Source organism: Solenopsis invicta, chromosome 6 (genome assembly GCF_016802725.1).
Source record: "Solenopsis invicta isolate M01_SB chromosome 6, UNIL_Sinv_3.0, whole genome shotgun sequence".
Lineage (NCBI taxonomy): Eukaryota > Metazoa > Arthropoda > Insecta > Hymenoptera > Formicidae > Solenopsis > Solenopsis invicta.
In genome coordinates this window covers 20,022,174-20,048,825 of record NC_052669.1, presented here as the reverse complement: position 1 = coordinate 20,048,825, position 26,652 = coordinate 20,022,174, and the positions used below count along the sequence as shown (strand labels likewise).

Sequence of the window (26,652 nt, the reverse complement as noted above, 5' to 3'; positions counted from 1 at the left end):
GTTGTCATTTAATTTAATTTTAAAAATGTTAAATCAATGTTATTTCTATAAAACTATCATGAAATGACGAAGACGTATAAAATTATTATATCAAAGTATTTTTACAAAATTCAGGAATATCTGGGTAAAGTTAAAAAAAAAAGCTATTGATTTAGATACGATAATCGAACGTCACAGAACTTATTCTTCTCGAAGATGGCGATTTAATTTAACTTTAAAAATGTTAAATTCTGGATCAGTCACAAAATTAATGAAATTTAAAACGAGTTCTGCTGCTTTTCTGTTGCTTTTTCACTCGTTTAACTTCTTTAACATTGATCTAAATCGAGAAGGAGCCCGTCCCGCTCTTGTGGAGCGCGCCAGATAGCCTTCGCGTCTTATTTACGTTAATCGCCTCTCGTCTAAGAGGCGGTTCTCGATGTTTTCCGGGTCTCCCTTCGGACGATCCGAAGACTCCTATTGCCGTCGTTGCTGCTTCCTCGCCAATATTAACCCGTTCCACCGGCGCGGCGCGGCGACCGCGTACTTGTACCGGCGCCCAATTTATGGTTATCAGAGAAATTTCTCAGGGACTTAACACGGGATCCCGAGACGTGCCGGTTATATTTAGCGCGAGACGGGAGAGCGATACAGGTTCACGGATGTTATTAATTTATAGATAGATCGCGCAGGTCCGATCATCGAAGATCGACACGAGATGACGGACGTCGACGCTCAGGATCAGATCGACGTATACGTACCAGCTTCCAGCGTACCATAAAAGTTACACTTACACGAACAGCTAATGGAGAGAGATTGGATTCGCATTGTTGATAATGTAGAATCGCGGCACACTGAAATATCTCCTGATGAATTCAGATAAAAGCTGCTGCATCTCATAATTAAATTTAATTATCATATCTTAAGATATGATAGTCTGAAATATTTGCCGTGTTTCAATGTATTGTAATATAAATATTCGGAATCTTTGCTATAAATGTAGTGAATCCGACTCACGTTCATTAAGAAATAATATTTTGTAAAGAAAAAAAAACGATATGCTACGAAATGCCTCCGGTTTTACGCAATTTATAATTTTATCTACTAAGAATAATTAATTACAATTAGTATGCATGTTTCATGCACCGGGAGCACGCTTCTTCTTCAAAAGGACTGGTAGCACTGTAACATTTTTTTTCACGTTAATAAATTCTTCGGAACAACCGCGACTAATGAACAAATTGAGAAGATCGCGCGTCTCATTTATCCCGTAATTGAACTCCTTACTTTCCCGCGAGCCTCGAGCAAGCAAATAGAGGACATCTCACGTGATCGGGAAGAATTATCTCGCCGCACGAACAGGATTCATCGTCGTTTATCGCGTTGCCGTAGCACCTCTCCGACATCGTTCCAACAACGAGATGGAATCGTTCCCTTACGAGTGGCAGGAAACGGAATCAATGGCAGAGAACAAAAGTTCCTCGGCCTAAGGACGGCGTAGAAATAATGGGCGGCATTTAGCGACGCGCGTACTAATGGTCGGAGTTAAATCTCGGTGGCCGCTCGATGAAAGATCGCTTGAGATTTGCGGGAATGCGGGCGAATCGCCGTAGCTTGTCGCGAGTTAATAATCACCGGGGAGAGCCGACACGGGTCAATCCCGAGGGAGGAAAGCGGTTCTCAAAAGCATCCTGCGAAGGATGTAAAGGATCTTAGACGAATTGCAAAAACGAGGAGAAATGTTCAATGTACATTGACTTTTATGCAACTTAAATAAACTTTTGTAATAAAACCTGAATAAGTTCTAAATTAAAAATTCGGACAAAGGATGTATCATATCTCAAAACATTACCAAAAATATAAAAATTTCATAGATTCTATTCTAATATTACGTTTGAGTATCTGTAAAATCGCGTTTTGCAGTATTTATTTGTAAATTTGGTGGAGAAGCAGAATTACCAATTAAGTTAAAATGTTTACATATATTGACAAGACTTTAAAAAATATTCGTGCAAAAATTCATTTAGATTCGCTCACTCGTTTAAGTTATTTATTTAAAACTGCAGCAAAATATAATAATGCTCGCTGCAAAAACCCTAAATCAAATTATAAATTCTAAAATGATCTTTTATCTTTAGTAGATTATTATACTTGCAATTTCTTTGATTACACAAAAAATTATAAATTTCTTTGAAACTGACGATGCACATTTGATATTTAACCATATTATCCCGTAAGTTAAAATAAAAAATATTTTCGGCAATTTTGCGATAATAAGCGATGATTGATGTAGCCGTGTCCAATTGTGGCGAAGTCGATCATGCGTCGATGGTCACAGATCAGATCTTCGGAGACGAATGTGTCGATTAATCGAGGGTGAAACCGAGATTCCCTTTGTCACAAACAGCTCTGTCTGATGACCTCGCAATGTCAATCGCATGATCATTAGGTGATCGATTACATCACGTGATCCTAATCAAAGGCTTTGACACTTGGATAGACAGAATTTCCAAAAGAATGAATAAAAATGAATAAAAATCAACTGTCGCCATTATGACGTCATGTTCTTAAATGTGTATTTGGTTGTAAAATTTATAAGTAGTCTTCCTAATTATTTTGCAATTCATTTGAATAAGTATAATATATATAATATATTATATTCACAAGTCTGTTATATCAGTCTGTTATATTAATAATATATATAGTTCTTGTCGCGTACGATCTTTTTAACGCAACGTTTTATCGCATAGGTTTAAAAATTACGACACAATTCTACCGTATCAGTAAAGATACATCTGCGTATAAAAAAGAATCCTATCGTCATATTTTTTTATTCTATTTCAAGACTACGGATATAAAGAGAACGTTTTCATTTCTCTTTCCTATAATCCATCATATACGAACCATCCAGTGGATATAGAGGAAGATAAGGATTCCAACTTTATTCGATCGCGAGTAGATCGAGACGATACCGGAGATATCGGAGACTGAGAGCCCTGTCTCGCTCGAAAGTGGTAATTACACAGAACCGGCTTCAATTAAAGCTCATCCCGGCGCCATTACGTGTACAATGGATCGCCTCGATTTCTGTCGGACGATTCTGAAGTACCTGTTCGAAGCGAGGATCGTAGATCCGCACGCAACGCCGTGTTGTCTATCAAAACGATTAAAAAATGTGAAGTACATTAGTTCAATGCTCGTTGATTGCCGATTGAATTTTTCTTTCAGTCAGACGAGGAAATTGCCAATTTAATGAAAGGAAATGCAATGTGCTTGAAATTTGTTAATTCAAACGAAACGAGACTTATGTAAGGCAATTCTTTTTAAATATATTTTTTCAATATCATCAATGATATATTAAAATATTAATTTCTGTTCTAAATTAAGAAAATTCCATTTTAGTTCCAAAACTAAATTCAAATGAATTGCACGAATGTACTCCGTTTATTAATTATGACGCAATCACAACCGGAAAAAAAAGATCGTTGTGGCGTCGCGGTCGTCTCGAAGAAATCGTGCGCGGGGCAGAGGAAGCGGGGAATAAAACGGGGCGCCCGGCGGGCATAATTAAACTTGTCGCTGAAAAAATGAGCGGCCACGAAGGCGCCGTAAATAGAAAGAGAGAATTTTTTTTATTTTTTTTGAAGGGAGGTGAGCTGCGATAGAGTATACGAGAGTCATGCGAATGGTAATTAACATTCTGCCGACAGTGAGAAAAGGAGCGGAAAGAAGATACCCCGTCTCTCACACGAGAGGGAGAGGAGAGATCGTTCTCTCTTCACCTCTCGCCACCTTTCTTTCCCCTCGGTCTATATTTGCCTCCTTCTTCCCTCTCCGTTTGCTCTTCCTCCCGCGCGAGGGGAGGGCGATTCCCTCGATATCGGCAAGGATAAAGCGGGCGATCGAAACGCTACCGGCTGTGCGGGACCCACCTCCTCCTCCTCCTCCGCCGATAGGATCTAAATTAAACAGCTAATTAATTGCTTGGTCGAGCACGTTGCGATACGCCGCGCCACGGCGATTAATTGCCCCGTTCCCGAATCAGCCGCCGTCGCCGCGATTTGGCCCCCCCCTTCTCCCCCTTCTCTCGTCCCCGCCTCCCGCCGCGTACGCGAATTATTACGTCATTAATATGTATGCAGGCAATCCCCAGGAGGAACTTTACCACTGGATTATGCAGCTAATTTTGAGTGAAAAATGTCACGTTGATACGGGCCACTAATTCTGAGTGATTAATAAAATATGAGTGCCTAGATATTTACAACGCCACAACGACGCTTGATTTGCTATCAATTAATTGTTGATATAAATCACGCATGTAAATATAATTTTCTCAATCTCGCGAGATTTGTAATGGAATTGGAGATCTTTTATGTTGGGAGGCTTTGATGGGGCGTATGATTGAAAGTTACAAGTCGACACAGAGGATGCCGAAAGTCGTACGGAAGGAAGCTTACGAGGTGGACCGCCCGCTGCTTAATTTTCGGCTGAAATCGAGATCCTAAAAATCATACGAGTAAAAAACGGGACGTCGGATTTATCCGAGGACTTTTTTCGCTGCTTTATTTCCGCGTTAACGAGTGTCTTCAAAATTTTACGAGTTATTGAATTATAAAATTATTATATGTTATTTTTAGATATTTAATTGAATAGAACATTATAAACTAAATATCCAATACATTATTATATTCGTAGTGTCGAGTTCTACCTAATTTGAATTATTCTTATAGGTCGCCATTGCTCCTGTTTAATATGTCGTCAATTTAAACCAGAGCAATCAAGTTAAACAAATTATTAGTAATTGGAAATTAAGCTAATGAAAATCTCAGCGCGGGTAAAAGTGCGCAATCGTATTGTATTAATATTATACAAATTATTTATTCATCTTTGAATTACAATGTAATTTAAAGATTGAGCTTTTACCCGAACTGAGAGAGATTCTCATTAGCCTAATTTCCAATTACTAATTGTTTTAAATTTCGAAAATCCTGAACTAATTTTTATCGTTTTTTAAACAAACTAACTATAATAATATTAAATTGAACTCAAATTTAATTTATTATTTACTATGTCTACACGTTAATACGGATACTATTTATTTTGAAATTAACCGATTTAACCACAGAAATGTGGTTGATTAGATGAGGTTGTGTTCCTTTAATTACGTCAATATTTGTATTAAAATAATAAATTTCGACACACATAAAATATCAAAATGTTATTTTCTAAACTCGAGGAATCAGCTTATTAAATTTGATTCCTTAATATTTCACAGTGTACAGTTTCATTTAATATCCTTCAGCTGTTCTATTTTATCTCTTGCAATCTTTATTTTTTTTTTACTCACGCTGTTATTTATTTCTTCCTCTGTGCGTCATTATTTGACTTAATTTCATCCTATTGAAAAAGAAACGACTATTCCAGAACGAAATACACGTTCGATAACTATCCATTTCACATTTACTGTATCTATTTCTCGTTTCCTTCTTTCGACATGCTTTTGTGATTCTCTGCGACATAATCGCAAACAGATTAACTTTCTCCTCCGCAGATGGCAGGGAGAAAGCTCTCTCTGGAAGAAGCACGTGGCGGAATCGCTTTTGCGCTGAGCCTGAGTGAAAGAATAAAGCTCGGTCCCCGGAGTGAAAAGGATAACCGACCCATCTCGTGCGCAAAGGACTTAACGAAATCCTCTCATCCTCACCGTCATTCCGACGAGCTTCCCGTAAAACGGCGTATTATAACCGCGTAACGAGGACCTCTTGGGATCCTGATCGCGTACGAGCTTAATCGCGAGAAGCACCTACCGCAGGATAACGCGGCGGCCCTTTCGAGCGAAATTCGAGCACCGTTCGCGTTCGCGTACTTCTTCTTTCTCGTTGACAAAGAGAGGATTCTTGAGCTAAAGATAAAAGTAGAGCTAAGATAATTGGAAACCTTCATATATAGTGAAATAGAATCAAACCACGATACACAATATTACTGACATCTTTATCCATTTGTGTATTATGTGTTTAAGGGTGTTTTCGCTATACAACACGTGCTGAAAGCTATCGCAAATTAAAAACGAAAGGCTTCTCTAGGTTCATGCTTTTTTTTCAATCCTAATCAACAATAAAAAATTTTAATCGCGATTTCCGAATTTTTGACTCAAAACTAGCTACAATGAAGAAAAAAAAATGAAAAATTTGATTTAAAGGTTTTTGCAGTGAAAATTACTAGATATAATTTGCTACAATTTTAAATAAATAACTGTTATACGAATAAATAAATAAACAGATTTTTGCAAGAATACTTATTAATTTTATTAATATATGTAAAATGTTGATTTAAACAAAAAAATAAATAACTTTTAAACCGATAAGTGAATTATGCTCAAATTTTACACAGATACTCAAACGTACTATTAGAATATTCTATGAAGTTTTTATATTTTAGGTAATGTTTTGAGAATGACACATGGCATCCTTAACATTATGACTGTGTTAAAGAGAATAATAAATAAGAAAATCTCTACATCTTTAGTAGTTTCATATTTCTTTTTTTGTTTTTCTCAATGTCTATGACTGTTATTAAAATGCATATAATTAATGCAATATTGAATATAGTAAAGAGATAATATAAAATATGGTTACATACTGTAGTAAAATTATTATAGAACAAAATGAGCTATCACATCTTCTATTCAACACCGAAATGTATAAAGGAACGAACAGTGACAAATGATTGATGAGAAAACAAATTTAGAAATAGACTCCTTCTCTCTTTGTTATAACTCTCGGTATATATATATATATATATATATATATATATATATATATATATATGTGTATATATATTATTGGATCGAGTCACGATTTACCTCGAAAATATATTTGGATGTGACGTTGCTAATAATGAAATCTCATTCGATCTCGTTGCCGGGGTTTGGCGGAATATCAAGAGGCAACCACGCGATTTTTTACGACTCGATAAATCATGACGCAAGAGAAGGCAAGGATGTGATCCCGCGCGGTACCCCGGTCATTATTTACGCATCCTGCCAGGAGCAGGACGAAGGGCCGGGCGGCCATTACGCTCCTAAACCCTGGTAATGTTACCGGTCCCGATGCGGTCTCGGAGGAAAGTATCTCTTCCGCCCTTTTCCGCATCGTGGAAAAGTGCGCGTTGCCCGTAGCAGGATCAAATTTGACGAATGTATTTTCTATGCGCAACCATCTTCGAGACGTGGGCAATTACACGATGTTATAAACACACCGTATATTCACACATCGACCTCTTCAAACGACTAAACGCGCTTTTACAATACATGAAAAATATTGAAAAATGAAGTTATTAAATTCTTCCAATTCTTTTCTCGTTTTCCTATATATTTTCTCTTGTTAAATGGTTAACCGTTTTGATGAAAAGTTCCGTGTGTTTTTTTTTAAATCATTAATCGTAAAAATAAAAAATAAAATTGAATACCTCATTATGTAAAACTTTGTTGAAAAAAAAGAGGTTTTTTAACGTTAAAAATATATTTTAATCATCTTTTACTTACACTCTTACTTTTAGCTACTATTTTTTTAATTCCTTTAATCCTTTTAATCACTACTTTAAATTATCCTGTTATTTCCTTATTCCATATGTATATTGCTTTTCACGATTCAAAAAAAGGAAAAAAAATCGCCGAATATCGAACTGTACGTCCTCATCCAAAATTTTTTCCGCTTTTTCCTCGCGGAACGCAAAAATCCGTTATGTGCAGCTGTTATCGATTTTGCAATTGTACGTCATGCCATAAAAACACCCAGTATCTCAGCACTCGTCGTCGCGTGAGAAGAGGTCGCTTACTTTAGCGTTACGAGCGAGCGTCAAGAGGTCGGCGCTCATTTCCGCCTCTTCTGCGAGCATTCGCGATCGCGTTAATCGCGTGTCGCGTAAGCCGAGTCACTTTTCCGCCTCGATAAATTCTCGCGAGGGCTTTACCGGGGAGATCAGAGGAGAGTCAAGGAGAGAGTGCGACTCTCGAGCGCAAACGAGGCGCGACGATGCGACGTCGTCTCTCGCGATTTGCAGAGTACCTAGGGGAGAAAAGTGTAACCCTTCCGGGGGGAAAACTTTTCTCCAATTGCCCTCCAACTGCTTCGTCCCGACGCAAAAGTTCAATAGCTATAAAAAAAAAGAAAAACGCTAACGGATGAAAGACCGACAATAAAATCCGTTACGTGAAAGAGACAGCTAGATCTCGCGATATTCGCGACAGTGTCACGATCGCAATCGCGTGCCCTCGCTTGCGGAATTTCGCAGCATGCACATACGGACGATACATCATGCGGCCGTCAGCGGTGTCATTAAGGATCCCCGCGGAAAAAAAACCCACTGTAATCCGCGCGCATCGCCAACGCGTCGCGTCGCGTCGCGTCGCGTCGCGACGGCCGACGAGCGCAGCTGGTTTTTGGCGTACCGACATCCGGGCACCAGGTGCTGGTGTGTCGCCAACGGAATAACCAGTTTAAATTGGCCGAGTGAAATACTGCAAGGTACACACGAGAGCGGCGTGAGAAAGAGAGAAAGAGAAGGAGAGAGCGCGCGGGGGTAGATACGAGACGAGAGGGATGAGGGACGGAATGGTGTAGATGCGAGACTGTCCGGTGAAGGGGAGAGCTATCCCCGAATGGGATTCGCTGGGTCCGATCCGTTGGAACCTATATCGACGGATATAATGCCCTTTGTGCGTCGCGGCCGGTCTCGTTAGTTACGCCGTGAAGCGACACGTTTTTCCTGCCATCTCGCTGCCAGTTCTCATTAACACGGAAATAAAAGTGGCAAAACGAGGAAGCTATTGCCGAAACTTTCTCGCCGTCGCTTGAAAAAGAGAGAGAAAGAGAGAGAGAGACAATGACCGGCGCAATCAGCGATCGCGTAATTAAATGACGGCTACGGGTTTGTCAAACGAGAGCGCGAGACGAAACTGATGTCGACTGTGAAAATCGTAGAGCAAAGTTTAACGCGTGAGCCTGATTGCACTGGAAAAAGGACGGCGTTTGGGGCTTGTGAAACGTTGAATTAGAGAAGTAAAGTTTGTGATTCGAGTCTAGGCTTCAATCGCTGCAGGTATACTTAAATACCTTTAAGTTCTTAATAAACCGTGCTGTGTTCCTTTTTAACATACCTCGTTAAATGAGTTATACATTATAATTATACGCGATTGTTAGAAATGTGTGAATTATTCGATTCGTATTCGAGATGATTTATTTAACAAATTAAGTAAGATTCGATTCGATTCGAATTCAAGTCTCTATGATTCGAATCTGAATTATTTCGTATCTAAGAGATTTGAATAAGAACCACATAGATTGGCAATCTTATAAAATTATCTTATATCATATAATCGACATAAATTTTTTAATTAAAAATTGTTACTATCTATGTATTAAAATTATCTAACAATAATTGTGTTCTTAATGAATAATTATATTTCAATAATTCAATTCGATTTAATTTGACTCGATTCAAAAACCTTTATTCACAAATCTCTAGCGACTATGACATTAAGAGAAAAGAAATAATAAATAAAATAAAAATTCTTATTTGCCTACTTAGAATATACTTTCTTTCGAACTTGAGATACTTGTTCTTACCGAGTTACTGAAATTTGATCCGGTAGTTGATAATGATGAAAGGGAAATATTGAATCGTGTCTAAGTTATGCAAATAGGCTGCTAATAATGTATCAAATCCACGAGCAAACAATGAAATAATTAATTCTCTAGCTCCCTAAGGGACTACAAAGGGAAACCTCCCAAATCCTTCGAAAGGGCAAAGCTGAGGGTTAAACAAACATGGTTCGATAACCACGGAGGGAGTATTATCAGTTTGTACGTAAAACTGGATAAATTATGAGAATGAGTTGTTGCCCGCGGACATACGAAGTGCTCGCTAATTAATGATGCAACACGTGAAGAGCAATAGCTCCTTACCGCAGGTTAAATCAATTTGCAGAACCAATTTCGTCTAGAGAAAATGGAATAAAACTCTTCAGCAAAAACACACGCGCACAAACCTCCCTCACAATTTTTTTGTAAAAAAAAACATTTACACAAATAAAAACTATTTCTAAAGCTATAGAAAAAAAATATTTTAAAGCTGTCGGAAAATGCATGCTAATTTCAAGATTAGTAGAAATAATTTATGACAATAGTACGATAGTGTAACAACAAAGTGGTGCTATTAAATAAAGAAAAACAGAATAAAGTGAGCGAGATGATACGAAGACGTAAAAAAAAAAGTAATGCTTTAAAATGCGTTGTAGCGTTCTGAGAAAGGTGACGTTCCAGACGCGCGATTTCTCAGGAGCAAAAAAATTTTGCGTGAAGTTTCGCGGCTGTTTCGCGAGCTCGATAACCAACGGGCGACAGGTACTTCAGTATTATGGAGTACGCATCTATCTTATCGAGGAGGGCGACCGGGCGAATAAGTGTTACCCATTCGGAAAAGGTCAGTCGGCGAGTATCTGGAACTTTACGGCATCGTAAAATTCTTTAATGATCGCCCGGGAGAAGATCGACATTACGTGCGTACCGCGCGAGCAGAAGAAAACGAGGAAGAAAGAGAGAGCGCAATGTTGGTAACTGCGGACAATCTTCGCAGTTTTTGAAATGTCGTTTTAATGTTGCCCTAACGGCCTTTCCGTGAGTTCGCGTACCCTCCTCGAGGAAGATATTGCCATCCCGGCACTGCGTTGTAAGCAGCCTCGCTGTGTGTTTCGAAACGTTCGGTTACACAGGCGTTGGCCAGGTGTATTGATTTAGTACCGCGCGAGGAGGCGGGGAAGAAAGCGAGGTGCGATTATCGACATTAAAAATTGAGAACGTGCGTGTAAATTTCAGTTATTTAAATTATTACAATTAATAATCTTGAACGAAAGTACATTTCTGTGTATTAGAAAATATTATCGAGAGAAACGTAATAAGATGACTTCAATAAAAAAGTGATCTAAATGATCTACTTTTTTTTGCATCCTCCTAATTTTGATTCCTTTCATTGCTAACTTAGGTAACGTACACTGAGAGAAAAAATTACTTCAAATAAATATGTTATTACTATTCAAATAACTATTTTATATCAAACCAATTATAGCTTCGGCCAAACTTTATATTTTTTAATTTATCTGAAATTTTTTAGTCTATATTATTTCTTATGACATTATACATAATGTTTACAGGATTCTTGAAATGAAGGATAATTTACATTTTAAATTTTGTTTGAATCCCTCCAGTTAGAAATATTTTTAAAAATATTTCAAAAAGTTTAGTCCCCTTGTAAAATATTTTATAAAGTGCCTGAAATATTTTTAGCCAAAGTTGCATTTATTTACAAACAATATTTTCTTGTGCAGTATAAATAAATTATTTCAATACTATTAATATATATTTATTTGAAACGAGTAATCCTTTTATCAGCGTATTTACGACTTTGATAGTCAATGAGAGAATTTATTATAGCAATTCGATCTCTGAAGCTATTCGATCGAAGCCAAAATACTCGGGTACGATTCATCGCGCTAAGAATACTGTGATTCGCCTTTCCCTCTCGCGAGGAAATTACTTTCGTTACTCCGACGAAATGAGCGTTTCAATGTATACGAGATCGTTGAGCCACCGCGCGCGATCACGAAATCCGCTCATTTGCGAGGGTGAGCACTGTGTTTCAGGCCAACGCTCCGTCTTGTTGTCAGTGGCTCGCTACGACGATGATCCTTCATTCCGAGCTGTCCGAGATTCGACGGGACGGCTTTAGATAATAAAGAGTGCATCGAACTGATGGACGTGACAAATAGCGCGCGTGGCATCAAATCATCGACATGGATCCGCAAATTTGCTCGGCGGATTCGCGGCGTGATTCGTTTAATTCGCTTTCGATGAATTAAATGAATAGATGCATGAGAGGAGAATACAGCGGGTAAAAACCCCAACATAGCCGGCATAGCTTCGATAAATTCGCGCGTGTATCGAACACCAGCATTTCTCGTTCTCTTTTTGGCAACGAGCGTGGTGAAATATCGTTGGAGGAACAATTGTTTGTTAGAGAAATACTCGTACATGTCTATCCGCAACAGAAAATGCGAGTGTTATTCGTGTTTCACCATTATTAATTAATTAGAACATGGGGATATCTAAAAAAATTTTACTTGTGCATTCACAGGGCGTAGAGTTGCATTGAACAAAACTTACATCGATTTCACTAGTTCGTAAAAATCGACTGAATGGTTCATCGAAGTTATCACGTCGGAAGTTTGCGTCCGTCAGAGAGGTCATTAATCTCTCGACTGTTTCAATTGAACTGATTATCGCACGACACGCCAGCGGCGCATTTTCGTGCCGAGATTAACAGGACGAGCGTTGCCTAATCGAAGAATAATTCGTGATTAATCTCCTAGACGCGATTAATCTTCCGTAATGGTCTAACCCGCTTGCTAATCGACGATGCAAATCTGCCTCCGCGGGTCGAGACCAAATTGGGACTAATTTAGTGTTTAAATGACCGTCTTTATAATTTTTAAAAAATTAAAATCTTACATCATGTACGTTAAATTGATGAAAACAATAAATTAATATTGAGATAGAATTGTTTACTAGAATCAGTAGGTATATATAAACTGCCTATTTTTTATAAAATAAAAAATTTAATTATCTTTTTTACACCCAGAGAAAAATTATGTTTAAATTGATAAAATTTGTTTCTTTAACTTAGTTTCTTTAAATCAAAGTAGAAATAAAAATAATAATCCTTGGAGAGAGGAAAAAAAATTTATTCGGAAATATAAAAAATAATTCAATTACTCCGGTTTTAAAAATATATCTCTTTTATTTAAAAAAAGATTTGCGTTGCACATCCAAATTAATCTTTAATTTTAATAAAAGGAACAAATATATTTTCTTCAAATCAAAGCAGTTTATCTTTAACCATGTTGCAATGTAAATTTTTTTTATTTAAACAAATCTTTTTTAACTCGAAGAAATTTTTCTCTGGGTTTGTAACAATGCGAAATGAGAATGATTAATCACGCATGTCGCGGATATCAAGAACAAGCAATTTCCTCAACATTCCTAGACACGTCGTCGATCGTTATTTCTTTTAATTAATGTGTACCACCTGCGCACGTAATTATGATAAAGAATTGCGGCCGCGAATTAAAACGCTGCTGCAGATTGTTCGACACCCCCGCGGGGACGGCCGAAGCTAATTTCGCGGAGGTATTTTTTTATTATTTTCTGCGGTATATCGACGCATGCCATCTGCCGCGGCGGCGGACTGCCAATCGTCGCCAGGAAATTCATTAGGAAAATACTCGCCGCGGCGGTGGCGTTATGGCGTACGCGGTTTCGGTGGTGTGGAGAAGCTAGACGTCGGGAACGAGCGATGAGTAAGGGGGGTTTAGGAGGGACGGCAGCGGCACAAAACCGAGTCGGACCGAGCTATGTGCGGCCGTACAATCGAGAGCGAAATCGATAACTCATCCGCCGGTTCCGCGCTCCACCTGCTCTATCCCCCGGCGGCGTGTCAATCACGGCGCGGCGTTATCGGCGATGCCGAGTGTGCAAACTGTCGACGATCGACGACGCGAATTTATCGCGCCGCCCGTGCCGTGCGGCCGCGGGTAGCCCGTCACGTCGTACACGTGTCCGAATAAAGACCCATTTAGACGGAACGACTGTTAATGCCATGCCGATTGGAGTAACGACGCCGTTGCAATATCCTACCGATATTGACGAATAAACGCGGTTCCCTTTGAAGCCTGTTGATATTCGTGATATTTCGAGCTCGAGCTAGCGATAATTGACTCATTGCATTTCGCTTGATTTCGGAAGTATGAGATTATGTATCCACGAGAAGCATAACTTTGCTAGAGTATCTAAAAACTAGTTACAAATCTGACAATAATTTTGTTGGTTGTCCGTATAAAATAATTACGTGGAACGTTCAAGCATGATGAGCAGTGCCGCACAAAGTTTTGACATCCTAGCCAACAGCTCGAGTATCTATAATTATTTTGATTTTTAAATCTGTACCGAACTAAATTTTCAGATGCTTCAGCAAAATGATTTTTTCCATGTTATAATATACGATATATTAATATAATATTATTATACAATATATTTTAATATTATATATTTAATATTATATTAAATATATATAGTTGTAATTCTATTTTATGTTTCAAGTTTTGCATAATAATACATTATCTCTTATAAAATCGTGAATTATATAGTTTCTTTCAACCGTAGTGCCATATTATGTACAAGCTTTTTTTTCTTTTTTGACGATATCGATGGGCACAAGTACGTCGAGTAACGTCCATGTGCGTGAAACGAGATCAATAATAACGGAAATCGATAGCACAGTCTAGACTGCATACTACAGCACTTTGCTTATCGAAATTTGCAACGGTAGAGAGCTGCAACGCAGAAGCTTCTGATTGCTGCTTCATTAGAAATGTAAATTATTGTTGACATTCTATGAACTAAAGCATTAGTGCAAACATCACGGAAATATTGTATCGATGGAATTTTTAATCGAAATTTGTCTATACATGTACCGTACATCAGGTATGAATAAAACATAGTCAACCACGCAAATTATTACTACGAAACAAATTCTTACTACAAATGTAATAAGAATTTTCATTCAAAATTCGACGTTGCAATTTTCATGGCAGAGAACTGTTACTTTTGCGTTAATCTTGGCAGATATTTTACTTACATATTTCAGCATTCGCGAGTGCACAGTGCATGACATTACATACCTGAAATGTGAAAAAAAGGAATATGTTAGTATTAACAACAACTCAAAATAAAATCAAATTATACGCAATTAGATGAGAATTATAACAAAAAAAATTATGCAAATTAATATTTCCATAATAAATATTGTTAATCAGCTTATTATATTAATATTCTTGCATTAATGAGAAACGGATCGTTTAAAATTTTATATGAAAAAAAAATTTACATTTCGCACTAACATTCTTCTTATGTGAATAATGAATGAACTTTCGAAACCGAGCGCTGAATTATTACAACAATTTAACGGAGATGTAAGATTTCAGGAAAAATCTCGGGGACTCCCGAAGGACAAACGAGTGCGCCGTTGAAAGCTTTCGAAAAAAAAAGGTACGGTCGGTCTGACAAATCGTGCTATATCCCGATACCACGTCGGAGAGGAGCATCGTCGAAACCGGCGAGAGTGTACGGTGCCCATAATGGAATCGGAGAGATTACAACGTCGAGAGCGCGGATTTCCCTTCGAAGAGTGCTCCTCTCCCCGGGTGCCCCCTTTTTGTCGGTCGTAATCTCAGCTCGTGAACGCGAACCCTTGGATATTTCATAATTTCTCGTCTGCGCTCGCGTAACCCATGCACGGAGCAAGAAGGCACCCTTCTTCTTGTTCCACAAGCCAGGTTTCGAAAAGCCGACTATTGAGAAGGATCTAAGGGAATCCAATAAATTTCTAGGCTCCTCTAAGAGCCGGATTATCGAGTGTTTCCGAGTGTTACGCATGATAAGTTTTATATAACCCCTATATATGTTGAAATCGTCGCCTCGTAAGTCAATTTTAAACTCCTTGCGTTGAACATTTTTCCGATTCTGAATTTGGATTTTATTGTGTTGCGTTCTGAATTTGAAAAATCCTTAAAATGTAATATTTAAGGATTTTAAAATATTTCAGACTTAAAATTCATAGGATTGATTCACGAGTTCTATTCATTACATACACAAATTTCGTACAAACAATTCTACAAAGAGCTCAGTGAAACAAGATTTCAACTTAATGAACCTTTTGAAACAAGAGAGAGAGAGAGAGAGAAAGAGAGATTGTCTCAATTTTTGGTCGAAATTCTTAGAAAAAACGAGATGGTCCGCTACTGCACTGTCTGCTTTCTCCACTCGAAGGGAAACATCTGAATTCAGCAGAATCTACCGAGTGGAAATTGTGCTCTAATCGCGCGGGGAGATGAGAGGACCGAAATGCACTATTAGCACGACGCATCACGTGGCAGTCTTATCCTGGGACGAAATCTTCTACCCTACCTCCCGCTCCTCCTCCTCCCGCACTGACGTTCTTCGTGACACGGGCGCGCGGCATTGTTCGACCTTGTCGTCGGCGATGATGGCGAGCCTTATCTCAGTGGTCGCGCGTGACTGGGCCCCCCTCTAACGGAAGACAGCGGGAATGGCTACGGTCGAAAGTCCAGGGAGGGTGACGAGGGTGACAGGAATAAGGACGAGGGGGAGGAGAATGAGGACAGCGCGACAACGCCGGCAACGGACGTTCCGATAACGTTCCTCTCTCTCTCTCTCTCTCTCTCTCTCTCTCTCTCTCTTGCTTCTCGCGACGCACAAAACACCTCGACGACAGCGACGGCGACGACGGTAGGGCGGTTCGAAACGCCACAGCCGATGCATCGACGCTGCGATTGCACTTTCCGCAGTCTCCCTCCTTCCCTCTCTCGCACACACAACATCCCTTTCTGCTCGCTTCTCCATCCGCCTTCTCTTCTTCATCACGGACCGATATTCTGACGTTCCTTCAACTGTAACGCGAGCATGATGAAATATCGTATTTCGCGTTGGGAGCTCGCCATTTTTGCAGGAAATTTAATGCGAGAAAATGTAATTATCCGCGATGCATTCTCGAGTGAACAAAAAGTAATAAGCTTATAGAAAACAGCTTAAAAAAAAAAAAAAAAAAATTGTAACGCAATTTCCTGCAAGAGAGGAACGCAATCTTTTCACAAATAATACGTGAAATTGCACTGTATCTTCGTACAATTTTCTGAACAAATAAAAAACAAACTAATCAAAATAATATTGTATCAGAGGAGAAATACTATTATCAATCTTACCTTTTTCTCTCTTTCTTTCTTTAAATAATTTGCCCATTAAATCAGTTAAGCTATCGAGTCATTTTTACGTGAAATACATTTGCACAATATATTTATATGTAAATATAGAATATTTGAATATAAAATAATTAACATTCCAATTTATTAAAATATATTAAATAAATATATTTTAAATCAATTGAGCTATTGAGTTGTTTTTATGTAAAATATATTTGCACAATATATTGATAAATAAATATATAATATTTGAATATAAAATAATTAACATTTCAATTTATTAAAATATATTAAATAAATATATTTTACTTTTTTAAATATATTAATTAAATGTTTTTAAAATATATCTTTTTGCTCCTTTTCTTCGTTCATAGAATTAAAGTATTCGAACCGAGGCAACGCTTCTCAGAATTGAAGAAAATAACGTTCGTAACGTGTTCAATGCGGTGTAACGACGCAGAATTATCGCCGCCAGCAGATTTTTCGCGGCGCCCGCCGCGCCATTGCGCTTTCGTCGCGACGGGCGCTTACCAACGACGTTGGTCGCCCAAGTAGCCAATTAAAATCTCTTTGGCGTCTTTTTCAGAAGCACACCACTAGGGGAACGGGCTAATGAATTCTGGCAGAGGGTGTCGGGCCGTAAATCCCTCGGTTTGCAGCGCGCACGATGAGACGTCGAAGAGAGCTCGAGCGGATGGAAGAGCAGGAAGAGGAAGAGGAGGAGGAGGAGGAGAGAATGACGAGACGGGGACGAGAAAGTCGAAGTATCGCTGGATTTCTAGTGCACGATGTACTCGGCGGGTGACGAGATCGATGCTTCCTGTCTGCTCGTCTAGAGCTTTGGCCCCTTTACGAGGTATCAGTAACGCTACTGCAGCTTGTAACAAAATTTTTAAAAGCGTCGATCGAAGATCAAAGGCGATCGTAATGCCGACATTTGATTGCTCGTCATCGTGACAAGCAGGTGACAGGTACAAAGGGATCGACGCAATTCCATGGTGATTGGCTTCTGTCGCCGATGATTGCGATAGAAATACGTGAAGCAAATTCGAGGAATCTTCGGATCAAACTTTAAACGTCAAATTATTTGGCAGATGTGCGTTAATGAAGAAAAATATTATATTACTTTTAATGTAATTTGAGACCGTTTAGATGATTGAAAAATAATTATTTATAGTCGATTTGACGTCACTAGTTATTTCATTAAATACTTCATCATAATCGGAATGTATTTCTCATCAATTCTCTTAGCAAAATCTTTTCTTTTTGTTTTATTCTACATGGAAAGAAAAAATTGTCTGGAGTCTGTGTAATAGTTAAATTCTACATAATTAAATTGTATACAACTGAAATTTAAGTACGTATAGATTCTTGCAGCTGCACTAATCATTTCTTTTTTCGTGTTTAGAATTCAACATATGAATGTTTTACCGTAATTTATAGAATTTATTTATAGAATCTCTGAACTCTCTTAAAATTTTTCCTTTCGTACAGCTCCAACTGTGCGCCAAAGCGAATAAACTGAATCATCTAAAGCAGATGAAAATATCCAATCTCGGATTAATTCGAAGGAGGCAATTTCGATTACCTCCTTTCAATTCAATCAGCCTGAAACGGGCATTAAATCGGTCCAACAAGCTTAAACAACTGCGAGAGGAATATTCCATCTTCGACGCGACAGGAGAAAGGATCGATGTCTCCCTCTCGAGAAGGGAGGTCCACGCCTAACGTGGATCGCGTCGCCCCGGCCGCGTATTAACTTAAACCTTTCCCCGTCAATTCGAGCTTCCTCCATTGCGGGAACAACGAGGATTGGAAACGGGGTGTTAAAGAAGGGTGCGGGGAGGGGGAGACACGGGACAAGGGTGGATTTATGGAAATTCGACGGCCCGGTCAAAAAGGGCGCCGTGGCTCGTCCGTAGGAAAGGTTTTTCCATCCTTTCCCGCCCCCTTCGGCAAAAAACATCGATAGTACGAGAGCTGATACCGACGCGATCTTTGATCACGCGCTAAAACGGGGGTGTGGGTCGCCACCGCGCGAACAGACTGGGACTATTGTTCCCCGTCGAGTACACATCACGACCGAGATTATCTCCGTTCGGTTTTAAGCGAAGCAAAGAGGAGAGAGGGGACGATCGAGCGAGAGATCAAAGAAAGAGAGAGAGAGAGAGAGAGAGAGAGAGAGAGATCGTGTTTCAACAAGAACGCGAGTTATCGCGGCGGAACTTGTTTAGAACGAAACCTTGATGGACCAGCGCGCCACGGAAGTGGAGCTCACGTCGTGGTAGGAGTCGGGAAAATAACGGACGATCGTGATAAAGCAAGAGGCCGGTAATTAAGATCGCTCCCCGAGGCGTATACTTGTCGATGATTATACTTGTTAATCGGTAACCGCGGTTTTCGCTGCCGCTAACGCCCGTTTCGTAGTCTACCGTCTCGTTTATCTTTTGGCTAGTAATTTTCCCCGAGACCCGATTGTTATACCACTTTCGATTAAACAAGGTACACACACTTTGTACGTATCGCAATATCGCTCGTCCCTCGACGAACGCCACATCGAGCGTAACTTTCCACGGGGCAGGGAGGGGAAAGTTTCGTCGCTGACAAATACGTTTTTCTAATTAATAGATAGAAATCGCGGCTTCACGATGGATCGCGATAACGACGGCCGGCTCGTCCACCACCGAGAAATACTAAAAAGCCTGTACGTGTCTCCATAAATGTTAATTAACAATAATTACGGGCTACACCCTCGTCCTGCTTAACGTCCTGAAGAATTGCCGGATGGCCGGCTGGTAACCAGCGGATATCTGCTGCTTTTTACACGTCACCGCGGGGAGACGCCTAACGAAGAAACATCGTCAGGCAGATGTGGACGATTCAACGGGACCTGCAGGACATATTTCGTCCTGTCGCTCCCGTCTGTTTCCGCGTGTGCCGTTATGTCACTCTACATGTTTCAATTACACCGCACAGAAATTAGATATATCGCGCTTTTGTTTAGCTAGCATTACCATGTGACATCGGATTTCGCGACGTTATTGCATTAGCGCGTTATACGCTATGCAACATTTGGTGAAGTAAGCGAATTATGAAAGGCGTATACATATGTCATTATAGGTATTATAGCATTTTAAACGGTCGATTTTAACCCCCTCGACGATCGTGACATCAATTTGTATTTAACTCGCTCGCCGTTTAATATTTACGCCCGAATAAATGATTTTGTATTCGTATTAGCGCTAACGAGATTAATCCCGCGCAACTCCGACAGCACGTGGAACCGAATAGCCGGCATACCTTTACGGCTGTGACTAATGAGAGATAATGGTTGCATTATAATGGTTGTAACAACGCGCGCGCTGCGCGCGTACGTTTCGCAAGCCGATCGAACGATCAACCGCGAGCCGGGTCGGGGAGATCGCGCTGATCGATTGCGATCGGCACGCGGTAACTCGAGAACCGCGGTGAAAATAGGTGCTAAGTGCGACCTGCAACAGGTTCCCGCCGACTTCCTGCCGTCCACGCGGGGTGTCGCGAAACTAATGGCATTGCTTTACGTTCGCGGATTGTCCGATTAATCTCGAGCCGATCATTTCCCAACGACACGTTATATTGCAATACGGGATCCTTTCCGCGATACTTTCTGGAATTATCAAAAGTGAGGAGATCGTTTGCATCCTCTTCGAGCGTACTTTACTTTAATGGAATTTCAATGAGCTTGGTCAATAAAATATTTAATGTCGGGAAGCGATTAAAAGCTCGCGAGGATGTCTCCTTTGGTCGCGTTTCTTTTTTTCTTTTTTCAAAAAAAAGCAAGTGATAAGCGGGATTAAGGAATGAAAGTCGCATTTGCTCTTGCACACTCTGTATATAACCGGACTCTTCCATCGACCGTGAAAAGGAAGAACTCGCGTCACTTTCTTGCGAGCCCTCGTCGTCTCGCCATTTGAGGAGCGCGACACTTCCGATTTGGCGAGGAGGGCTCTCGCCGTATCTCGCGTTCTCCAAGAAAGCACTCGCGATTAACTGAATGAGCGCCGGAAAAGGCAACTAATTAGACGGACTTTACGTCACTCTTGTAATTATAATTATTTGCCTTGTAAAAATTTTATGGCTATTTATAGCGATCGTTCCGCGACGGGAAAAGTAGTAGAGTAGTAAAAAGTGGTAAGAAAGATAAAGTGGAGTAGTAAAAATGAGCGTTGTAAATATAAAAGGAATATAAATGACTCGCGTAAATTTTAATTTGCAAATCAAGCTTCGATAAAATTGCTGCAAAGTGCCACTACCGTCTCTTTGATTTAAAATGCAGTTCCTCGCAGCTTTCTTTGCTCGTAAAATATCAATGAGATGATACTCGGGATGACTTATTTATAACAACGTTGAGAAACTTCCTGCAAAACAGCACGTCCGCTTTATTTTCACCGACAAGATTGCGCTAAGCATTCGTTTCCGTAATTATGCAGTTTGCGGTTTGGGGTCGACGACTAACAATGCGACCGCTAGAGTAATCCCGCAATTATCGCGTAATACCGCTGATAGATCGCGTCACGAGCGACCGACCGCTTTCCATGAATCTCACGCTCGGAAATTTTCAACGACACGCGATATAATACCGCGCGTTAATAGAGGGCTTCGCGGAGTTTCGCGAGCGGGAATTTTTGGCAAACAATATCGGAAACGGCCTCTCGTTGGCATCGATTATGCGAGCAACGCAGGCTCCGAGAGCGAGGGGCACGAGCGGGGCTTCAATTCGGGTTTACGATCCTGCTAATATCGGCAAGGGGTCTGAAACCTCAAAGGGTCGAGTAATTACGTCTGTTGCTGCCAAACTATATACCGGCCGTTATATTCGAGTGGGCGCCAAAGTGCTCGAAACGCATTCCGTCCCGTAATTGCAAAAAGGGCGGCCCGAAATTTGTCCGGGAAAACGCGTGTGTCTTCGAATAGGTTTTTCCAATTCGTCCGCCGTTGCCAGAGCTTTATTAATAAACTCGAAATCTCTCTCTGTCTCTCTTTTCGCAAGAGCCAAGATAATGAGTGAAAATCGAACAATTAGAAAAAAAAAAAGAGTACCTGCAACAATCTACGAAGGTATCGAGCTGGTCGATTAAAAGATGGCAAACGTTGACCGACTCTGGGGAGCTTCGATGTTAAAAAAATAAAGAACTCCGTTCGTTAAGGAGAATGTACACGAAAGAAATTGGCGCGTATAAAAATATTATCTCGCTATTCCGTTTCGCGAAGTATCTCGAATATTACCGCCGCGCCGCTATTGCGGTCCATCTAATAAACGGGATAACTCTCCTCGCGCTGTTTGACTAATATCGCCATTAATGGATAATGAAAATTTCTGGGCTGCGCGCGAACTCGCGTTAACCGCGTGCATTAACATACGCTGAACGGAGCGAAACGAGATGCTAGCACGTTCCATAGACACGCCAGTTAAGCCAGGTACTCTATAGCCCGCGTAGTCGTACGTGTATATATGAGCTATTATTAGCCGACCACCTGTGCGACCCGAGGCAGTTGCTCTCTCACAATCGACTACATGCGTCTTGGGCCTCTCCAGGGTCGTATCGATCCCGAGATGGCACCCCAGCGCTACCTCCGCGATCGGCTATCTCTACTCGATACCGGTTTCCAGGAAACGAGATCGGCCAATTAACAGCCGCCGTTCGCACGTACGCCGCATTAACATACGCTGAGTCGCGAAATGTATCGGAAATGACTGGATGTGTGTACAGAGAGAGCAGGATTATTAATATCCTAAAGGAATATGAATGTTCCTTAACGCGTGAAATGCATTTAACGCAGCTCTGCGTGAAATCAGAGATGAAGGAAATATATATATGCGCTACGGTGCAACGAGATTTCTTGCTCCTGCAGAAACGTGTTTGTGAAACCAGGGAACTCTTTTCTTTCAAGAATAAGAATGTTAATCCAACGTTGCGATAGCCAATTGCGACACGAGCCGCCGATAATCAGGGTTGATCGTTGGAGCATGGAACGCTCGGTGCTCCAAAAAAATAAAATAAAATTCTTAAAAGAGAAATATAACAAATAATTGGATTTTATAAAATCAATCTTAGCGCGGAATAAACGGAAGATATTTTTAGTCTCTTACGACAGAGATATTATTTACGAGACTACTGAGGAATAATAACACGATAATCACACCTTTCCGGTATTGCCTAATCGCTTAAGCCGACAGTCTACACCGCGTAGAAAGCTCGTCCTTTCATCCCGATTAATTTCCGAACTTTCATTCGAGCGGCTGCTTTTCACGGGATATTAGGCCAGATCACAAGCCGCTGCACTAAGTATGATAAATGGTATTTCGTCGGTCGGACATTCACGCACCCCTGAGACCACAAGTTTCGTCAATAATCACCGCATCCGGGCTTTTAGTCGTTGGAGCCCCTCGCACGGTTTGGTAATTAAAGATACGACTGAAAAACGTTAGGGGGAAAAAACTTTAAAAATTCTGCGTATTTTATAACTATGTGCATGGAACAATGTTTACTCGATTCTCCATGCGCAACTGCTATTATTAATGAAACGCTGGCAACAAGAGGATCAGAAAACAGAGCAACAAATTGACATCGAGAGAAGCTGCTGTGATGGTATTCCTGCTGATAAAATACCAGCATATGTTTTATCAGATTTATTTTGTTTACTGCATATATAATTTTCGCTTCAAGGATGTTTTGGTTATAAAATATGAGCTAAAAGTTAACGAAATTTAAAAACGGAAGGCTTTTTAAGGTTTATTCTTTCTTTTTACTAGTCAACAACAAAAATTGTGTCGGGAATGTCCAAATTTTGATCTTGAAACTAGCTACAAAGAAGAGAACAATGAAAAATTTGATTTATAATTGTGTTTGCAGTACATTTTGTTATAAGTAATTTTAAAAAAATAACTTTTAAACGAGTAAGTGGAACTAAATGAATTTTTACATGAATATTTATTAAAGTTTTATTAATATATGTACAAATTTTGATTTAATTGGTAGTGTTACTTTTTCATCTTTGCAGGTTTTTTTCTAAGAATCAACAGTAAACAAAAAATTAAAATACGAGACTAGAAGGCCTGTGCCAGTTATAGCGGTTCTTGGTGCCGAATAATTTTTTAATTTTTAATTTTTATAATTTACAACTCAAAAATTGCGCGCCGCATATTCGTCGCACTGGAAAGACAGTCATGAAGCCGGACAAGTTATTATGCGGTACCAAGAACGGTACCGCTATGACTGACGCACAGGCCTTTTAATCACGTGTTTTAATTTCGTTAGTCCAATATAACAAATTATTGTTTAAAAAAATTAAAACTTTTAAACCAATACGTGAATTGTGCTCAAATTTTACACAGGTACTCAAACGTAATATTAAAATATTCTATGAAATGTTTATATTTTTAATAATATTCTGAGATAAAACCCGTACAACCTTAAATAAGAATATGATAATTTGATAATATTCGTGGAAATAATATTGATACTTAAACCGTTCCATGCAAAATGATTAGAATGGCTTTTCTTTGTTTTCCTGCATTAAACAGCTGTTTTTTTTTTTACAACAATGTGCCTGGATACATCGAGATTGGGAGGCCCGTCGCGACGTACGAATTCCCCAGTGTAACGAATATGCAACTGCCGCAACGCAATTCCGCCCGTAAAATCTGGCGCGGCGCGCGTAACGCCGTTATTTCGGTCGGACCGAAATAATTGGAGGTAATTCTCTGCGCTGTTGTTTTTAATCGATCGCCCGACCGTTCGCCGATTACATCGGTGCCCGTACGCGATTTAATTGTGAAATCCACGATATCGCGACGTCTGTACGTGACGCGCTGTTTACTGAATCTGATAATAACCGTTGTATTCAGCCGATGTCATTAACGGGAAAATAGAAATAATCGAGTTGTCGGTAATGTGCGTTTCGCCCGTGAAAACAGATTTGATTAAAAAGACGCTTTGACCGTGGATTACGGAACAAATTATGTCGCCATTCGACGCGGTACGCGTGAACTATTTGCAATATATTATAATAATATCGCAAAAGGCTCCGCGAGAAAGGTTTGCGGTATACGTGAAGCAGATCTCGTGGAAATTTATGAGCGCGCTACATGTGCAATACTATTTTTAGCCAGGCCGTTATACAATGGATAATTAAATTCGTTCCTGCGGATCATATATTTTCCACGCTTTCGTAAACGGTCTGATTATCTCGTACGGTTCCGCTCGTTACTCCATACGGTGATCTTTAATCGCGATCGAAATTCAACGCCTTCTCCGACTCGCGCCGCATTATGACATCATAATTAAGTCACAATCTTTAATAAAGTGCGTAATTGCCGAGCCGACATAAGGCTGATTGTTGTCTAGAGAAGGTCAGCTAACTCTGACTCTAATTTTCTCACGCTTTATTTAAACGATGGCAAGCTCGATAAAATTATGTATTTTAGACAAAATGAAATGGAACGCTTTGAACCTTCCATTAAAGAAGTATTGGACAAGCAGCCTCCGTAAAGTAATTAAAATTTGGAAATGTGTTTAATATTAATATGAAATAAATTACATACATATGAAAGTTATGAGTAAGTTATGAATTATGTTTTTATTTAATAACATATTTCTATTTATTCTATTTGGTATTGAAAGTTCATTATTTTTTTTGTAACATTAAGAAAAATCTCAATTTTTTTGTGCAAGTATTCAATAATTTATACAAAGTGTGTTTTACTGAGATTGTCTGTTTAGTTATTGTGTAAATAAATAAATAAATCTATACACGAAATTTTACCGAATTGATCTCTTCATCGCAATGAAACTTTACATAAATCCTCTTGAATATTTAAATTTAAAAAAAATTGAGATTTTTTTTTCATTATTTCATCATTAATTATATTTTCATTAGAGCACATATCTATACTCTTTAATGAAATAATTTTTTATCCAGACAAAAAATCGTAAAGTTTTTCTACTGCTTTCAAATGCAATATAAAATAATCTGTAACTTTTTCATAATTTTTTAAAGTTTTAATGTTCTAATGTTTTATATATCCTTAATTCTCTTCTCATTTGACTAAAATTAAAAATTAAAAGAATGTGTTGTTTCGCAGCAATTAAGGACTAAAATTACGAAAGTAATCCTCCCCTATTATTATTATAAATTAAAAAAAATACAAAGGCAAAAATATTCCGATAATAATCTTGATCACGATTTCTACATTTTTCCAAGACAAATTTGTTCACCTAAACTTAGCGTTGTAACATTATGTTAATTACAGCTCATGTTCTAAGAGCTTGGCTCAAGTAGCTTGTCGGATGTCGTTAACTCTTTTCTTCATCTAGTAGTCGCGCTCACGAGGCTGTGCGGCGATATGAAATCGCTGAATCGCTAATTAGATAAGGCTATCGACACTGGCGAAGTCGAGTCGCGTTTAACGAACGCTAAACGCGCGAACGTGGAAAGTAACGGCCCGCGGAGACGAGTTTTCGGATCCATCGACGCGGAACACTTTGATGTCCTTGGCGTTTACGAGTCGCGGATCCTGCAGGTGGTTAAAGGGTTATAAACGTAGGCATAACTATGCATTACGACTGGGCATGGTAACGACGAGCGGCGAGTTCGTGCGGCACGCACGAGTGCCGCGTAAATGTCCATCTTAAAGCTGATATTTCAGCACGTCCTTGAGTAGTTGGACGACACCTCTCTCTCTCAAGTTCGCGCAAAAGTTGCCTGGGATCTACAATTATTATATAAGCTGGAACAGCGAGGCG

The 26,652-nt window shown here is 39.5% G+C and overlaps 1 protein-coding gene and 1 long non-coding RNA gene across 8 annotated transcripts in view; one reads left to right on the top strand and one right to left on the bottom strand.

Annotated features, from left to right (window-relative positions):
• LOC105204094 overlaps positions 1-18,094 on the top strand; it is a 135,064-nt gene extending 116,970 nt beyond the window's left edge. For both annotated transcript variants that reach the window (XR_851199.3, XR_003269147.2), the window contains exon 3: positions 17,454-18,094. This is a non-coding gene — a long non-coding RNA (uncharacterized LOC105204094). The remainder of the gene's footprint in view (positions 1-17,453) is intronic.
• Positions 1-26,652, bottom strand: part of LOC105204096 — a 272,220-nt gene that overhangs the window by 114,178 nt on the left and 131,390 nt on the right. The gene's annotated exons all lie outside the window — the stretch shown is intronic.